Raw genomic sequence first — 19,406 nt, 5'->3', positions numbered from 1 at the left:
ATCGGGGTGACCAACCTATGGCTGATCACCATCTTGACAACCAGACCATGGCACTGAGAGCCACGTCCAGTCTTTTCCTTAAACACCTCCAGGATCTGTGACTCCACCACCTCCCTCGACAACCCATTCCAATGTCTAATCATCCTTTTAGTCGAAGAAATTCCTCCTAAAGTCCAATCCAAACCTTCTCTGGCACAGTTTAAGACAGTGTCCTTTTATCCTGTTGCTTGTTGCCTGGGAGGAGACCAAGAGCGTGATATAAGGTCCCCCCAAGCTTTCTCTTCTCCAGGCTAAACCCCAACTCCCTCAGCTGCTCCTCAGAGGACTTGTGCTCCAGACCCTTCACCAGCTCCATTGCCTTTCTCTGGACTTGCTCCAGCATCTCAATGCCTTCCTTGTAGTGGGGGGCCCAGAACTGGACACAGGACTCAAGGTGTTGCCATGTTTTGCATCATGAGATGCCATTTAAAACAAAATCATAACATCATAATTAACTGCTTCATTACAGGCAGCACATCTATTTATTCCATGGCTGAACATCAGCAGCTGAAAAACCCTTCTGCCATTGCCATCCTCAGCCAAGGTGGAGAAGGCTCGTGTTCCCATTTGAAACCAGCACAGTATCCACCCCTTATTCTACATCATTTACATCATGCCAGCTCCCATGCTTTCAAATATCCCATCACTCTTCCTGTCCTTTGGTGTATGCACACAGATACCATTCCCTGTCTCTATAAAATGTGAATTGAGTTCATTTTGTCCATGACCTTGAGCTCCATTTGCCATTACAGACTTCCAGGGCAGAGAAGACGGTGTGTGTTGTTGGACTGTTGCATGGTGAAGCCAGTTCTGATTACATCACCATTGCACTTATCCATATTTATCAAAGTTAATTCTCTGATTATGTGGTAATCAAAAAGGAGTTGGGTTCAAATCCTCAAATCCAGAGTTAGTGGAGTCAGGTGCTGTAAAGTGCCCAATGCACTGATGAGTGTATCACTACCATATATGTGATAGCACACAGTCTTACATAGCAATTACATCAAACATTTTAATAAATTGTAATTCCCACCCATAATCAAATACTCCTGACGCACACACCGGACTTCCCCATCCTTCTGAATTACCCATCAAGTACCCAAGTCCTTGAACAAAAGCAATCCCATGGATTGCTTTGGCTTTGCCTGAGGCAGGAATAACCCAGACTTTTTCCCCCAGCATATTTTTCATGTGCACTACTGGATATTTACCCCATTGTCCAGTATGTAAAAATTTTGACTGAGCAGTGCCAGCCTGACCAACAGATTCCCGAGTGCTGACTAACCAGGTGGCTTTTGCTAAATGTTTGAAGATTCCACCACCCATTGCTCTCAGTGCAGTCTTTAATAGTTCATTGCACTGCTTAATTTTTCCTGGAGGGTGGTGTGCAATAGGATGTGTAATATCCACTCAATGCTATGTTTTTGGCCCAGCTGTCTACAAGGTTATTTTGGAAGAGTCTCATTGTGTAAGACAGTTGTTTATAGCCTACCAGGTCTCCACAAAACTTGTTTTTCAAGGCCCAGGATAGTTTTCTGGGTGGTTGTATGGGGCCCAGAATATGTTTCCAGCCCTCCAGTAAGCCCATGGATGATCTGTGGGAATGTGATTCATTCACTCTGCCAGGCCTCCTTGTATTTATATTTCAGCCCCTGTTGTTCATACTGGAGAGTCTTTAACCACTTGACTTGCTTAATTGCAGCATGCTGCACATTCATGGATAGCCTGGGTGACAGTGTCCATGGTCAAATCTACCCCTCAATCACTCTCTAATCTGTCTATAGTTGCATCGCGTTCTTGATGGCCTGAGGTGTCATGGGCCCACTGAGCTATAAATTATTCACCTTTATGTTGCCAATCCAGATCCGCCTGAGCCACCTATTGGTTGTTTTGATGTTCTGCAGTGGCCTGACTCGAGCACATGAGCATTCACGTGATGCTCCTTCCCAACGAGGTTCTCCACCCAGGCAGCAATATCCTGTGCTGCAATATCCAGGATATCCAGCAATAACAGTGCAGTGGCCCAGGTGGGTTTACCTCTGCACTGCCAGTTCCTCTGCTTCCATCACTGCAACCCCCTCCACAGGGCATTTGCCATCATCCCTGAGTCAGTAGAGTGGTAAAGTATTGGCCATTTTCCCCATTCAACAATGTCTAAAGCCAGCTGCATGGCTTTCACCTCTGCAAACTGACTAGACTTACCTTCTCCTTCAGCAGTTTCTGCAACTTGTCATAGGGCACCCCATACAGCTCCCTTCCACCTCCAATGCTTTCCTACAACACATTGGGACCCATCAATAAACAGGGTGTATTGCTTCTCAATTTCTGATAATTTGTCATATGGTGCAGCCTCTTTGGCACATGTCACCTTCTCCTATGACCATATTCTGAAATCTTTACCTTCTGGCCAGTTCATGATCACTTTCAAGATTCCTGGGTGCCTGGGTTTTCCTGTTTGAGCTCGTTGTGTGGTCAGTGGTCTCCCACTTATTCCATGTAGCCTCAGTTGTCTGAAGTGCAGAGGAGACTTTCCCTTTGAGCATCCAGTCCAGCAGAGGTAACCAGGGTGCCAGGAGCAGCTCTGCTTCAGTACCAGTCACTTCCAAAGCAACTCAAACCCCTTCATAAGGTGCAATTGTCTCTTTTTCAGCTGGAATGTAGCAAGCCTTAGATCCTCTGTATCTCTGTCTCCAAAAGCCATGGGATTGACCTCAAGTCTCCCATGGTGCTTTCTGCCAAAGGTTGCATGTCAGGTCAATCTCCCTGGCTGCAGCAGAGAGCACATTTCTAACATCTCGCCCTGCCCTGGCTGCAGCAGAGCATTTCTAACATCTTGCCCTGCCCAGACTGGCCCAAGGGCTATTGCATGAACTATCTCCTGTTTAATTTGTTCAAAGACTTCTTGCTGCTCCAGGTCCCATTTGGTACCACTCTTCTGCTGGGTCACTTGATAGAGAGGACTGTAATTTGGAATGTTCATTCTCCAAAAACTCATAACACCTAAGAAATCTTGTCTTTCTTTCTTGCTAGATGCTGGACATGTGGCTGTTGTTTTGCTGATCACACCTACTGGGATCTAATGATGTCCATCTTGTCTGGATGACATATTACATCTTCCTTGAAGGGATGCTTTGACAGAAGTGAGCTTCAAAGGCTGAGGACTTGTATCCCTTTCCTAATAAGCTTATCAGTGCCCCTTTCCCTAGAGAGTGTGGTGGTTTGACAGGAAATATGTTTTCTGGGATGCTGTGGTTAGGCCAATGGGTGCTCAGATTTTAATATTGGCACCTAATATGGCCATTGGGACATTGGATCCGCCTCTGAGAGCACGGGGTTAAAGCAGGGCTCTCCCCTGGGAGGCTCCCTTGGGTTCCGGTCAGTGAAAGTTTCAGAGCTCCCCTGCCTGGCTGCGGGCTGGGCGGGGCAGGGGCAGCCATGCGGCCGGGTGAGGTAGGCCGGGCCCTGGACAGGAGGGAGGGGAAGGCCCCTGCAGGATGGAGGGTGGAGGAGCACTGAGAGGCATCGGGCAGCCACCCCCACCCCCAGGAGAGACAGAGCTGGTGCCTGTGCCTGTGCCACCTTGAAATTTAATAGTGGCCGGCCGAGAAGGAGAAGGGGGGTGCGGCAAGAAGGTGCCCTGCTGGGCAGCTGTGGGAGTTCTGGACAGACAGAGCCTCAGATTTTTAACCCTTTTCTTGGATGATGGAAACCTTGCAAATGCTAATCCTCCTGGAGCTGAATGAGAAGAGAGATAGAGATGAGATAAGAGGAAATGGGCCACGAGAGAAATAGAGAAGAACTCAGGTGGAAGAGATGATAGAGTAGCTTATACTGGACTCTTTTTGTGTAGCCATGGACAGAGCCATGTTTCCTTGTGATACAGGGACTGCATTCTAGGGGGAGGAAATGCCTCAGGACCAAGAGGGTTCGGTGTGGGTGCCCCTCGGCCCCAGGGGGTGAAAAATATGGGGGGGGACAGATGTCCCAAAGTTGAGACTGTGCCTTTTTGGAGTGGGACAAAGCATCCTTAAAAGTTGACCCTAGAAGCAGCTCTGGTCCATGTTCAGTGGTGAGAGCGCTGGACATGAAAGGAAGAGGTCACCATTGGCACAAGAAGGACTCCTTCTCCTCTTGATGAACTGAGGATTGAGTATTCTGAAGGGTGGTGCTGGACCGAGAGTCGATAATTTGGGGGATGTATTGTATTGGGAATTTGGTGGGGAGGAGGAGGAGATGTATTTGTGAAGTTTTCATTTTCCTTGTGTGTGTGGTTTTTTTTTTCCTTGTAGTTTAGTTAATATTTTTTTTTTCTTAGTGGGAGCCTGCTTTGCTTATTCCTGGTCACATCTCACAGCAGAAACGAGGAAGAGAGTATTCTCATGGAGGCACTGGCATTGTGCCAGTGTCAAACCATGACAAGAGTAACCCCAAATGCTTGGCTTCCCTACTTTCTTATTCCAGGCTGCTAGTCCCATTATCCCAGCATTTTAGCAGCCAAGTGATAATGTGTTCACCTGGACGATAGATGAAATCTTTTCCCATAATGCATAACTCACTGAGTGATAGGGATCGCGTGGTGGTTACCTTTTGTTCTGCTTCTTCCTCCTTTTCTTGGGGTGGCCCTGCTTTGTCCCCCTTACTAAATGAGCAGACTTTCGTGTCCATTTCTTCTTGTCTATAGGGGTGACTGACACTGGCATGGGTTGGGTCTCTGGTTCAGCTGCAGTTCCTGTCACTGGGGTTGGAGTAGTTGCAGTGTCTAATGCTTTGCCATCAGATCCAGACCATCTCGCCCCCTTGAGGTACTGAAGAGTGTTGAACAGGGATCAGTAGGTGTGGGCCAGGCCCCAGCACATCTCCGTGACTTGTGCCTGTCTGGAATTGACAGGGTAACAGAATTCTTTTCCCAAATATTTATTCTGCACTTGTTTAGGGAGGAGGCTTCAAGACACTGGAGGTGCCCACTGTCCTAGGTACTTGCCACATGCTATCCCACACATCCTGCTACTTTTAACTATCCAAACTCAGGGAATTCTCTTGGTCTTATTCTTAAATAGTTCTTTAACCGTAAACAAGACCTGGAACACATTCAACATTCCTGGAAATAGGACAGTGCTGGTTTCAACATCACAAGGACATTCACAATTTTCAAAATCCTCAAACACTACTGTAATTAGCCTGGCAGGAAAGGGGAAAGTGTGGAAAGATATCTCCTCCATAGGTTGTCTCTTGGAGGAGGAAAGAAAAAAGGTGTGATTATTGGTAGTTCCCAACAGATGGCTCTCGAAGAACAGAGGTGAGCAATGCTGAATACACACACCAGATTAGTCTTGCAACCAGTAATTCTATCATATCACAAGCCAGCATTACAAAGTACAATAAAATGATAACCTTAGCCCAGACCTCAAAGGCGATAAAGCCAAGAGAGGGAACACGTGCTGCAAGCAAAGTGCTGGATAATATAGCCCTGAGAACAAGTGCAATGACTCTGAGAGCAAGTAAATCAATGTTGTGACCAGTGATCGTTAAACCAATGCAGTGAATGCTTATAACAAATTTGTTTTAACATGCTCTGGTCAGATCTGTCCTTATCTCAACCCTCAGTGTTTCATGTTAGGTGCCAAAAAGGATATTGACTCAGTGTAACACCAGCTGGCAACTAAGTACCACCCGGACTCACTGCCCCACCCACCCCACAGAGGGATGGGGAGGAGAACTGGAAAAAGATCAAATCTGTGGGTTGGGATAAGAGCAACTTAATAACTGACATAAAGTAAAATACTAATGCAACTAGTAATAATTGTAGTGAAAACAGAGATAACGGAAGGAGAGAGAGAGAAATAAAAGTCAATATAAGAGAAGTCAACAAGCCAACAGTCATGCACAATACAGTTGCTCACCACCCGCTGATTGATGCCCAGCCTATCCCCTAGAAGCCAGCAGTGACTCCTGGCCAGCTTCTTCCGGTTTGTATCCTGAGCATGACATTATATGGTATGGAATACCCCGTTGGCCTGCCTGGGACGGCTGTCCTGGCCATGCTCCCTCCCAATTTCTTGCTCACCTGCTCCCTGCAGAGCATGGGAAGCTGAAAAATTCTTCACTTAGGGTAAGCAGTACTTAGCAACAACAACAACATCATTGTATAATCAACATTATTCTCATACTGAATTCAAAACACAGCACTGTACCAGCTACTAGGAAGAAAATTGACTCTATCCCAGCCAAAACCAGGACAGCTGTTCTGTTTTACTTTTAAAACAAATGTCTGGAAGGGGCTCTGGTAAAGTCTTTTTGGCTTATCAATGTGATTGGGCTTGCTTCTGACAGAGAATTCTCCCTCTTCATTCCCTGACAGCAGATCAGGGTCTGTGCCTCATGCATTCATTCACTTTCCTTGCTTCTGCCTCAGCAGAATCCTCACATAATTTCCATGTCTACAAACTGGATCACAGATGCTGCTCAGTGAACAGACTGATTGTGTCTGCCTCACTGCCCTCACACCTCAGCTTTGCTGATCCTTCCCCTTTAGCCACAGAAATGACCAGTGACACCCCAGCTGTACCAACAGACTGTCTGTAGTTTTGTGTCTGAACCTCTGTAATGCACACCTTGTACTAGGAAATCTGCCAAAGCATTCCATTGCTCCAGATCAGCTGCAAAAAATATCCAAACAAAACACTGAAATATTTAAGAAGACAAATTGTTCTTATCCTCAGTCCAGGTATCTCTGAGGCCTGAGATGCCTGCTCCAAGAGAAACCTGATCTTTGTGTGAAATATACCCAGGAGATCTTAGCTGATGGAACTGCAACAAACCACAGTACAGTAGGAGACAGATCTGTGCTAATTCAACAGGGGTGAAATTCCTTCTCAGTCACAAATCTGAACAGCAGTTCAAGTCCAGATACATGCAGATGAACTTTACAGCTGCTGTGCATTTTGACTAGAAGTAACTTTTTGCTATTTATAAAAGTTAGGCTTATGACTTGAGTACAGCTTTGGTTGGATGCTTTAAAGGTTTACATACCCTCCTCCCTAGCATATTATGTATTAATTGTTAAGTCTACAGAATTCAATAAAATGGTATGGAGATTTAGGTGTCTCATCTTTTCCTTTCTCATTTTCACATGGCAATGTTAATGTGGCCAGAGCTATCATGGTGTGACAATTTATACCCATCTACCCTTGATATAATATTTCAGAAATAACTTGGATTTGTCTGCCAGGGTCCTTGTGTGCAATCCATGGCATGTTGTATTTTTATCACTGAATTAATCAGAGAGCTGCATGAATGTTTGAGACCTTGCTTTCCTCATACTTGCAAGGAAACTGTAATCCAGATTGAGCCAAGGAAACTAGTACTGAGGAATAAGGATCAGGTCAGGCAGAATGGGAAAGGTGAGACCTTCCTTGCTAGGTTTTGTGAAATCACCCTTAGTTATCAGTCTTCTAACTTATCCTTCTTGCGACTTTACCATAAATCTTTGGGTTATGTGTGTGAGAAGACCATCAAAGTACACAGGCCCAGACCCTTCTTTGATTAAATGTGGAACTGCTGCAGGATCTTAGATAAAACACTCCTACTGAGTTATGCAACACCAGTTTGCCCCCAGCAAACACTAACAATGTAAAACTTTTTACACTGTAAGCCTATTTGGTTTTCCTATCTGTTCCTTCCAACTCTCATTTCCTTTCTGTTATTTAGGTTAATGCCCTTTTCACCTACTTCTTGCTTCTGCTGTGTTTCATGTCTGTTTTCTGCTGTCTCTGAGAAAACATAGACCCCTTTTACTGCTCACTCTCCTTCCTGTTTCAAATCCTTTTCCTGTCTGACTGGCTCATCAATTTTTCATTTTATCAAACACCTCCTCTATCCTTTCACTCCAGGGCTATTGTTCCACAAACTCTGGGACATAAACAGGTGATCCTGAACAGGAACAATCCTTTAAATTTACCCTGGGAGCACCCAATGTGGACTTCATGTCCAAGGAAACAGGTCTTCTAAGCATCTTCTAAAAATATGAGTTATAAACAAATTTATTTAAAGTCACTGATGTCTATGTGAGTTGGAAACTAACCTGCAGGGCTTCAAAATCTACTGCAGCTCAACAAATAGCAGCATTAACATAATCAGACCCAAATGACCCATGATCTGATTCTGTTTGCTCAGAAATTCTGCCATTTCTATGGCACAGTATTGAGATAAACTAGTAGCATTAACAACCTGCTGAGAGGGATTTGATTTCTTAGGGAAACCTTTTATGTTATGCTAGGCAAGTTGATGAGGTATAATCAACTTTGCTGTTAATATCATTGCTGCTTCCGGACTGGAAAAAATTCTTTTCATCACCTCAATGTAATAATGTTGCTCAGCATGCCATGTACTGTGTGACCTTCTCCCAGTTGGAGATGTAGCATTCCACTGAAATCCCTACTGCTAAATTTACAGACAATTATTTATTGGATGGCATTATTTCCACAACTAATGACCTTTGTTCCTTTTCAAACATTTAAAAAAATTCATTTTACACCTTGAAAACCTTGGGCCATGGGGAAATTTGGGGAAAACCCATCTTTTACTACATTTGCATATGGTGTGGAGCTCAGCAATAGTTGATATTCTGGCTGGGTTAAGTTCAGTCCTTGTCATATTCTACAAGTGAGATTAAAATCAGCAGCGAAAGAGCACACCTGAGACAACCTGAATATTTGAGGTAGGGGAACATGTAAGATTTGCTTAATGAAAGACTAAAGATAGATCACTGAAGGGGACCCCAGATTCAGGGTCTTTCTCAAGACTGTTCCCATGAGATCCACAAGGTTTTATTTTTTGGAACAAGCAGAACATTTATTCCAGAGAAAAAAAAGCTGGTTAAACAAAGTTAGACAAATGTTAAATTTGCATGCTAAGAATGTTTGTGGAGGAAAACACAAAGAAAGACTTTTATAAAAATGCAGAGTTCAATGGGCCATAAACAGAGTTATTTGCTGTTCTCAGAATGTTTCCCACATTCCCTGTGATCACTGCCATAGGCCAAATTTCCCTTTACATACATCCTTTAGACCCCTGCAGCACAGTATTCCTGATGGCTGCAAGTCCACACAACGCTTTCAGATCCTCTGCATAACTAAGTTTGTTTCTAGCATCTTCACACATACCTTTGTATTTTATCTCTCCCTTCCCTATCCTATGAGACCACCACCACAGTAATTTCAGGTCTCATTATTTGCTTCCTTCTCTTTGTTGGTCTGTAGGATGAGTGATTTGCTGTGTGCACTTGATTTAAGATACACGCTGGTTAAATCTGTGGTATGAGGGTGGACTGACAAAGTGATAATGCCAGTGCACTCTCGATGGGTCAAATAATGACTAACCCTATGGGTCACTCTCTCAGCAGAGTGTCTTCTGTACCTACAGTTCTGACTTACACAGCACTAACAGAAACATACTATATTTGAGAACAATTCACCCTGGTAGATTTGTTTACAATCAGGAAGTAGCATCTGGATCTGACAATTACATAACATCATTAAACTTGACTAAAACTATCAATTGGTGTGACTGATGCCACTAGGAAAGGGGTCACTCATACAGCTATTACTGGACAATTACTCACATCCCTTTTAATTTTAGATTATCAACATTCTTTCCTATTTACAAACAGAAGGAATGTAATACTATCCTTCATTTTCCCTCACATCTAATTTTTGAAAATTTTATTGTTTTGCCTTTTTTTGATTTCCTACACTTTTAAGCAGAAACTTTCTACTCTCTGGTTCTTTCAACAGAAGTAATTTTTCTCCACAAAAGAAAATGAATTTTCCTCTATTCTTGAAGGACTTTTGTCATACTTCAGAGCAGATGCCCCGTGGGTGCATCTATATGCGGTGTGGGTGGGATATTCCAGCTCCTGGCAGGCACATATGCAGGCCTGTAGAGCAGCAAGCAGCAAGCCTCTAGAGCAGGACAGCACCATGTTCTTCCACACTGCTCCCATTTTGCTTTCCTCACTATGGTCAGTGAAACTGCTTTATTGTTTGCTCTTATAATTTAAAATAATTGGTCTTTTTGCCTGGTAGGGGCGGTTAGGTTGAAAAGGTTTGCATGATTAAACAAGCGATGCTAAGTTACAGCAATATGAACTTTGGTTAATCCATACAGTAATCTAATACGTACTGCAGGTAAAAACACCTTTGATTTTTTAGGCTTTTTTCAAATATTAACTTCCTAGCAACAGCACCTTCAGCCATCTGCATGTGGGCACCAAACTTGAAGAGGTTTTCTGCACTCTTAAAGTTCGACACCAAAAGCCCTGTTGTGATTTCACTTAAGGAAGGGGAACAACATTCCCATTCCTGAGCAACTAGGTTTTCGAAGCAGGCATTTTAAGTTCTTATCACTAAGAACTCCTGCGGAGCCCCAGTTAATTTTCAATGTAAAGAAGTGCTGAATACCACAGAGCCGCAGAAGCACAGAAGAGTTCGTGTCGAAAGGACCTTAAAGATTCGCTGGCTCCACCTCCTGCCACGGGCAGGGACATCTTCCATAGATACGTCTTGAGAGGAAGTGAGACTCGGCTGCTGAGGAGCACCAGCCATGCAAATGCTGTGATGCCCAAACTCTCAGAGCTCCCCCGCAGCTCCAAAAAACCCAAACCCCAGGCGGTTCAGCATTCCCGTAAATAGCAAGAGCTGGCAGAGTTCTGTCACCGCCACCAACGCCCCGGGCGTGCCAAGCCGCTGGCACCGTCCGAGCCGCGCTGACAGAGCCGTGCCTGCCGCGTTAGCTCGGGAAGCCCAAAGCAAACAAGCGGCTGCGGCCCGCCGGCCCGCTATTCCCGGGATGGCCCGGCAGTGGCAGCGGCAGCGGCAGCGGCGGCGGCGGGAGGGGCGCTGAGGGGAGCGCGGGAGGGGCGGCGCGGCGCCAGGGCGCCTGCGCGAGCGGGCGGGTGGGCGGCGAGCCGGGGGCCGCGGCGGGAGCGGGGCCGTGGCGCCGGGAGCGTGTCCCTGTCCCTGCCCCTGCCCCTGCGGCACCGGGAACCGTGCCGGGAGCGTGTCCGTGCCCCTGCGGCCCCGGGGGCACTGGGAGACGCGGGACCCGTAAGTACGAGCCCCGTCTGCAGAGAGGGAGAGCGCGATGCGGGGCTGCCCGTCCTGAGGGCGAGCGGCAGAACCGCGGGGGCGGGTGTGGAAATAGCGCTGGGGGATAACGAGTGCCCGGCCGGCGCTTGGTTTGGGGTCGTTGGCGAAAGGCGAAGGGTGTTGGTTTCATTGCACCTCCTCGGACTTGGAGCATCTGGTCTGTGGCCGAAACTGGGTCGTCTTGTGCCGCTCAGGACTTCCAGGGAGTCCGTGTGCGTGTGGGGAGCCTCTCATGGAGCATCACAGGCGGGACTTTAGGCGGTGATCGTGCAAGTAAGTCTACCGGGACATAATGTTCATCAGAGCATAGCTTTACTGAAATAATTGGCAGTAGTTATATATTTAAAAATTACGTACTCGGTGGAAGTAGTTACTGTACTCGGGCTTGGGGATTGTAAGTTAGGAGGACGTCTGCAGTGCACTGGTTTTTGCATTTTAAGTACAGCTTTGGATGGTTTTGTGTTAAAGTAAATGCAGTACCGGATGTTATTTTCTCCATTTCACACATGGAGACCAGAGAACAGGCAAGTGATGCTCTTCACTAAACATTTTCTCACTGACAGGACATAAATGATTTCACTTGCTTCTCCTGATATTAATTTGGAAGAGCCAGAATAGTGATTAGTGGGCTTGAAAGGAGACTTGGACAAGTTCACAGAAACTGTCATTTGACAAAAATACTCCAGGTGATGATGGAAGCAACTACCTGAAAGGAGATTGTAGCCAGGTGGGGGTTGGTCTCTTCTTCCAGGAAACCAGTGACAGGACAAGAAGACACAGTCTTAAGCTGTGCCAGGGGAAGTTTAGGTTAGACATTATGAAGAAATCCTTCACAGAAAGAGTGATTGGGCATTGGAATGAGCTGCCGGGGAGGTGGTGGAGTCACTGTCCCTGGAGGTGTTTAAAAACAGTCTGGATGTGGCACTTAGTGCCATGGTTCCGTTGATAAGGTGGTGTTAGGTCATAGATTGGACTTGATGATCTCAAACATCTTTCCCAACCTAGCTAATTCTGTGATTCTGTGAAATGTGTTTGCAGATGTTGAGGGGGAGCAGAAGTGGGGCTACTAGCATGAGTATTCAATAAGGTTTTAGTTCTGAATCATAATATAAATGCTTTTAAAGTAGAGCTCTGATAAGATTTGAAACCTTGCAGACTTTAAGACTTTCACAGCATTTTGGTAGTAACAGTCAAAAAGAAGACTATGTGTATTCAGTTGTTACTGATGCTTGCTTGTCTCAAAGAATTAACAATGGATATCTCTCGTGGATTTAACATTTTTTCTACCCCTTTATTTAACAGCTGTGGAAGTTCCCAAGAGACAGCTGAGGCAGTTTACAAGACCATTTTCAACAGAGAGGTTTAGAGGAAAGGAAGGTGAAAGTTTGATGTCTTTCAGATAGCTACTATTAAAAGAACCCAGAGAAATAAACTTTGTGATCAGTTTGCAGTCCTCAAATATTTACAGTTTTTTTCAGTAAAGTTGGTAGCTATGTGAGATGCTCTTTCTCTAAATATTTTTTTTCTTTGCCAATTCATTGATGATTCTGTAGGTCTTCTGCTGTTAATTACAAACACTGATTAAATTTAGGCTATGTAGAAGTGCAACTTTGGGGTTTTGTATTATTCTCTCTCACTGCTCAACTTGGATAATGTTTCATGAACCTTTCTTTAACAGTGTGAAGTATCACCTTTCATCCAAGATAATGTAACTGTGCCTGAGTTTTCTTGAAAAACACTTCCTTTAGGTCTGATTGATCTTGCTTTGATTTATGTGGGTATTTCCTTGTCATTTTTGTAAAAGCTGTGTTTCATTTTCACAAATATGTTTCAGTTAGAAGTAAGACATTTGCTACTTCAGTTTTGGAAAGCTTGGGTTTTTGTTTTTCTCTTTGATTTGAGTTGGCATGTCCTTCTCTTTTAAATAATATGTAGGAGAAAAATAGAAATTGGAAGGTGCTTGATTGCTGGCTTTCTGTGATATGATCTTAAGTCTAAGTTAGCTTTATGAGTTTGGTGAACTTGGTTTTTGTTAGTTTGAAGGAGGTGTGCCTTGGGATTCTGTAGCCTGGGTGAATGATGCAAGAATTTGGTTAAAAACCCATTTTTTTGGCAAATACATAGTTCAAAAGTCACCCAGCAGGTCTGCTGCTGAGATAGCTGGGATTTTTGCCTCAGAGACTGGAAGTTTTGCCTGCATACAAATGGGACCTTGCGAATATTGTAAAATGATGGGAGAATGCTTCCTTCACTTTTTTCTTTATGGGTTCCACATATTTAGGGTGTTTTATAAGTATTTTGTCTTCTGTTTGAAGTGCTTTGGCATGCCTACAAGTAACACGCCTTACAGCTACAACTGTGTCATCTTGGTGTCCCGAGAGCAACAGCTGAGTAAATATTTATTTATCAGGCAGGGAATTGTGGGATAAAGCTATCATGCATTATAATTCAGATAATCCCTTTAAACGGATACAGTGGTGATTGTAAATGTGTGCACTTACAAGTAATAGCAATGTATTTGGCTCTGATGTGGGTGAGGCAGCATCAGCGCTAATCTTGTGCTTCCCCTCAGTCTTCAGTCCTGTAGTTGATTTCTGAACTCTTGCATCTAATTTTGTTCATCAGTGAAATGGGAAGGGGTAAGACCTGCACAGTAGGACCAAAAGGTTTAATAATAATCTGTCTCTCAGGACTATATTTTTCAAATTACTTCTGCCAGCAATTGATTAAAATTTCTTGTTGCAATGTTGTGCTAGTTTTGAGCTCCAAAATGTTGTTCTAGGCCACATCACTTCCAAGGGGTTTGAGTTAGAGCTCTTAAATTGCATGTTTGAAACTTTCCTACTGCATAAAAGTCCATCAGCAGATTGGTTGAAAACTGGCATAGGTGTAAATTGTGTTTTAACATGGAAGAAGTCCCTTACATTTAATAGCTTAACAAAGTCATGCTGTCTGTACAGCTTTTAATGGATGTCTTTGCAGTAGGCCCTGAGAACTTACAATCCTTACTGGGATAAAAATGCAAAAATAACAAAAAAGTAAATCTGTTCATGCCTAAGGAAGCTTTAGCTGGAATGTCTTTGGTGCAGTTCTTGTGCTGAAACACCTTTATGAGAAACAAAAATGTTCTTCATGAGAAAAAAATAACTTCTTAGTTATGCTTTCATAATACATGTTCAACTCTGTTGTCTTTTTTTTTACAACTTTGTTCATAGATACACATAGACTGAAAATTATAAATGTATTAAGTAGCCACAGGTCTACGCTACTTCTGTACTGCTTTAGCTATCTGTGGTTGACACTTTCATTAAAAAAAATGTATTGTGAAGCTGAAAAAAGAATATCTGTAATTGTAATATAATGGTTTTCTCAGATGTTATTTTACTGTACAGGAGAGAGTTGAGTGAGGAATTTGATCAGGAATGTGTTGAAGTGTTTCAGTAAAGGCCTCTGACATCTGTCCTCTATACTGACTGATGCCACTCCAGCAAGGCCACAGCTGCCAGACAAAGATAGGGTATTGCTGAGTTGAGTGGTGACCTGAGCATTCCATTACACATGAGGTTCCCGTGTTCACAGAGATCTGTGTGATCATGTGTTTTTTCAGGATATTCCGCTCATCTTGGACGGGAAGATGTTTTTAAAAAGTGCTGTATTCCTTAACTGTTTCTGTGGTAAGCATTAGGGAGCAATGGGCTGTGCCAGAACTCTTTGCTGCATCCCTCACTCCGTCGCTTTGGCTGGGCTCGGGCTGGCAGTGCCGTGTCTTACAGTGAGGTCAGTGGCTCAGCTGTACTTGTGTAACAAGAAGGGCCATTCATAAACGTGATTCTTGGCCTGGAGACGCTAGATTGCATTTCCTAGCTTGGCACCAGGGTTCACTGTGCCTCAGGAAAGTGAAAACTGTGCTGCAGGATTGGAGTAGCACCCACTCATTTCCTATGTCTGGGGAGAACTCTCTCACCTGAGAGTGCAGTAGTCAGTCTCATGTTGTAGCAGGAGGAGATGCCTTGAAAGGAGCTGCAGCCTGTGGCATCCTGGCCTGGATCAGCAACAGTGTGCCCTGCAGGATTAGGGTAGTGACTCTCCCCCTGTACTCAGCACTGGTGAGGCCACATCTTGAGTCCTGTGTCCACTTCTGGGCCCCTCACTACAAAGAAGGACATTGAGGTGCTGAAACAAGTCTGGACAAGGGCAGCAGAAGTGGTGAAGGGTCTGGAGCAAAAGTCCTGTGAGGAGCAGCTGAGGGAGCTGGGGTTGTTTAGCCAGGAGAAAAGAAGACTCAGGAGAGACCTGACCTCTCCTTAGAACTGCCTGTAAGGGTCAGTCTCTTCTCCCAAGTAATAACCAACAGGACAAGAGGAAATAGCCTGAAGCTGCACCAGGGGAGGCTCAGATTGGATATTGGGAAACATTTCTTTATGGAAAGGATTGTCAAGCCCTGGAGCAGGCTGCTCTTTGAAGTGGTTGAGTCACTGTTTCTGGAAGTATTCCCAATTCTTGTAGATGTGGTGCTTAGGGACATGGTTTAGTGGTGGGCTTGGCAGTGCTGGGTCAGCAGGTGGACTCGATGATCATGGAGGTTTTTCCCACCCTAGATGATTCTATAATTCTGTGACCTGTATTCCTTGTCCCCCTGCACTGTTGTGGGTTGAGAAGTGGATAAGTTGGGAATGAATGATTGAAGTTGAGCCTGCGAAGAAGGAAGTGGAGGGGAAGTGTACTTTTTGCCTTTCACCATCCTACTCAATTTTTAATTGACAACAAATTAATTTTCCCCAGGTTGAGTCTACCTTGTCAGCTGGTAAGTGACCTCTGAGTCTTTACCTCCCCCTCTGCTGTTCCAGAGTGGTAAAATGAGAGTCTAGCAGGCAGAAAATCACGAACACAGGTTCAAAGGACAATGGATTTCATATATACCAGTGCTTAGGGACTGCTGCATTTGAGTAATGCATTCCCAGTGGAGACAGTTGCTCAGCTTATTGATCATAAACCAGAGCAGGCTGGAACATGGGAATAGCACTCCTTGTTCAGGATAATGTTGAGTGGAAGAACAATGGTGTCCCTGTTAGGGATACGCAAGATAATGGGACACTCCTATTTTCTTATCTGTCCTGCATGTCAGAGTTAAAAATGTATGGAAAGTTCTTTCTCAGTGCTTTTTTGCTGTGATGTTCTCTTTTTATGTACTGAATTTATTGTATTTATCTGCCAAGCCTTTCCTCATTTACATTGTTGCAATCACTTCTTCTGTGATGCCCACACTCACTCCTGGAGACAGTAAGTTGTGTAAGCTAAAATATCCAGGCTATTGCCCTGGTTTCAGCAGGGATAGGGTTAATTTTCTGCCTAGTAGCTGGTACAGTGGTGTGCTTTTTATTTAGTATGAGAATTAAGTTGATAACACAGGAATGTTTCGGTTGTTGCTGAGTAGTGTTTTCCCCAAGTCATGGACTTCTTTGTTTCCCATGTTCTGCCAGTGAAAATGCTGGAGTGGCACAAGAATTTGTGAGGGCACAGCTGACCCAAAATGGCTGAAGGAATATTCCATACCGAAGGACATCGTGCTCAGTGTATCACCTGAGGGGTGGGCTGGTCAGGGACAGCTCTCAGGGTCTGGCTGGGCATTGGTGAGCAACTGCGTAATGTCTGTTGTATATTCTAATTATCATTATTGCCACAGTTATTCTAATTATTATTTTCTTCCTTTTATGTCCTATTAAACAGTTTTTATCTTAGCCTGTGAGTTTTCTCATTTCTACTTTTCTGATTCTCTCCCCCTTCCCACTGTTGGTGCAGAGTTAAGGGAGTGGCTGTGTGGTGTTGAGTTGCCAGCTGGGGTTAAACCACAATAGTTATTTCCTGGTGTGTTAGGTATTCTTTTATCTTTTTTTTTTGGTTTGTAATTCAGGGAGTTGGAGCTGTCAGTACCTTTGTTCTTTTATATTGAGTATCAAGCAATTATCAAGGAATAAAGGGTGTGGAGTCAGCACATCTGTGTATCTCTTTGTTTTCTTGACACAACTGGAGTATTTAGCTGACAGTGGCTGTTACTGTAATCAGGCCCCACAAGTGCACCTTGGTCTGTTTCTTTTTAACTCATACATTTCCTCTTTAAAATTGCCTGGTTCCAGGCAGTTTATAGAATGTTACCTGTCATTGCCTGGAAATATCTGTTATCATTCTCCTAAAATAACGATTCCCAGTCAACTGAAAGCTGAACTACTGTGTTTCTGCTGGTTGTCATATCAGGTTTTCTGACATTTTTCAGTGGGAAGTGTAGACAAAGGATTACAGAAAGTTGCTAGAAATTCTGCTTGCTTCCTAATCCAGCTAGCTCTATGTTTTCATGAGAGCTTGTGCTAGTGCAGAGAAATTCTAGTTTGGGGACTGGACCAGAGAGAAAGATGAGATGGTGACAGTTGAGACCCATACTGGTGTGGCTTTGTGACTGACCAGTTAAAACATGCGGTAGTGCTAAAGGTTCTTTCTGCACTACTGAGTGTCTGAAATGAGGAAGCTTTCCCCTGAAATTCTTGTGCAGTCCTGAAAATAGATAAGACCTTTGTGGCACAGAGGAGGTGCCACTGACTGGGGAAGCCTTGAAATACCTTCCTGCTTGGAATGCATGCATTGCCCAAAGAGTTCAAGCGGGTTTGAGTTACAAGAAATTTAACACTTGTCATGAGGATGTGCCTACACTTTCTCTCCCATCCTTTTCTGCAATCCTTCTTACCCATGTACCCTATGTCTACTCAGGTCCTTGCAGTGCTGCATCCCTGGTAGTTTAGGGAGCTCCAGATGGGTGAGATGACAAAGTGACACCTCTGTTTTGATCCAGCTGATTCTGTGGGGTTGCTAGAGGAATTTTACAGCTCAGAGGAGTAGAAAAGCACCAGGGAGGGACAACCTGATAATAGGAAGTTGCTTTTCATGATAAAGGGTCAGTGAGCCAGGCTGTTTGCATGAAGTAGATGCTTGTATAAAGTAGAGACTGCCATCAATGGGTCTGTCTAGGCGATAACAAGAGAGGAGTGTAGTGGGAGCACTGGGACTTCTCCACAGATATGGACAAGAGAGTGGGCAGCTTGCTGTGTGAAAGAAGAATGACATCTCTAAAATCTCCAAATGGAAAAGATGCCAAAAGGGCACTGGTAGATTGTGGTTTGCTTTTAGGAGCAAAGGCTAGAGCCTTTGTTTCTAATGGAAGGGTTTGTTGTGGGACTTATTTCTGAGCAATATTGCTTCTGTCCTGGTGTGCCTGAGTGCCTGTGTGCTGGTTCTGCTGTGCTAGCAGGAAAGGAGGGAGGCTGGCTGCCATCCCGGGCTCGTTCATGAGCTGAGGGAGGATCATGTGGGACAGCACCACGGAGCCTCTTTGGCCTGAGGAAAAGTGGGATGTATTGGCTCTTTTTTTTTCCTTTTTTTTTTTTTTTTTCCCATCCTGTGATATTGAGCTGATTGTTTCCTGCAGCCTGTGAGAGGTAACACAGGTCTCTTTATGGTGTGGGGTTTCCTGGATAAAAAGTATCTGCTGCTTGTGAAGTGCTCTCCGTAGTTCTTGAAGTGAGTGTTCGACTGGAAGGAGCGATGGGGCAGCAGTAGTGAGTGGTTTAATGTGCTTTCTTTATTTGGCTTGAAATTCTGAGAAGCGGAAAGAGAATTTGTTTGAGGATTGGATTTATTTTTTTTGTTTGTTTTTCTTTTGAAAAACAAACCATTTCTCAGTGCAGTTGGTGGGTTTTAAATAGGAAGAGGTAATAGGATTATGAAAGTGTTGCGTAAAAGAGGTGTTAAAAGCTATTGGCTTAACGGCCCTAATAAGAAACTAATCTGTTGAAAAGAAGGAAATGCCTGTGAAAGGAGCAGGTATAGACTCTTGTAAAACTTGAGGACTTGAACTATCCTGCATAGAAAAGCTGATGCTGTACAGCGATCTTTCTACCTTGCCAGTTGTCAGGAATTTTAATTCCTTCTTGGTGGATATCGTGAAGAAGACTGCTACACTTCCTGATGTACCCGGAGCTAACCCGTTGCTGCTTTTGATTCTGGCCTAGATAAAATAACAAATAATTGTCTGTTTAGTACCGAGCTGATTAAATGCAGTCCCAGGGAATTCTTTCATGCTTCATTTCCTGCTTGAACTTATTACAGTTTTTAGAGTTAGGTTGAAGTGAATGCTCGTTGCTGCTGAACCTGTTCTGCTGCCTTTGGAATTTCTGC

General features: G+C 44.2%; 1 protein-coding gene across 2 annotated transcripts in view; it reads left to right on the top strand.

Annotated features, from left to right (window-relative positions):
* Positions 1 to 11,020: 11,020 nt before the first annotated feature.
* The window catches only part of B4GALT4 (beta-1,4-galactosyltransferase 4), a 28,007-nt gene continuing 19,621 nt past the window's right edge, over positions 11,021 to 19,406 (top strand). Inside the window, exon 1 of one of the 2 annotated variants that reach the window (XM_066572111.1) lies at positions 11,021 to 11,141. The gene's annotated coding sequence lies outside the window, so the exon portion shown is untranslated. Of the gene's footprint in view, positions 11,142 to 11,187; positions 11,457 to 19,406 lie in introns of those variants that run through there. The other variant, XM_066572112.1, reaches the window with a different exon arrangement.

The sequence above is a fragment of the Molothrus aeneus genome, chromosome 2 (assembly GCF_037042795.1).
Source record: "Molothrus aeneus isolate 106 chromosome 2, BPBGC_Maene_1.0, whole genome shotgun sequence".
NCBI classification, from domain to species: domain Eukaryota; kingdom Metazoa; phylum Chordata; class Aves; order Passeriformes; family Icteridae; genus Molothrus; species Molothrus aeneus.
The sequence above is the reverse complement of the archived record's forward strand: the minus strand, read 5'-3'. Positions and strand labels throughout refer to the sequence as shown.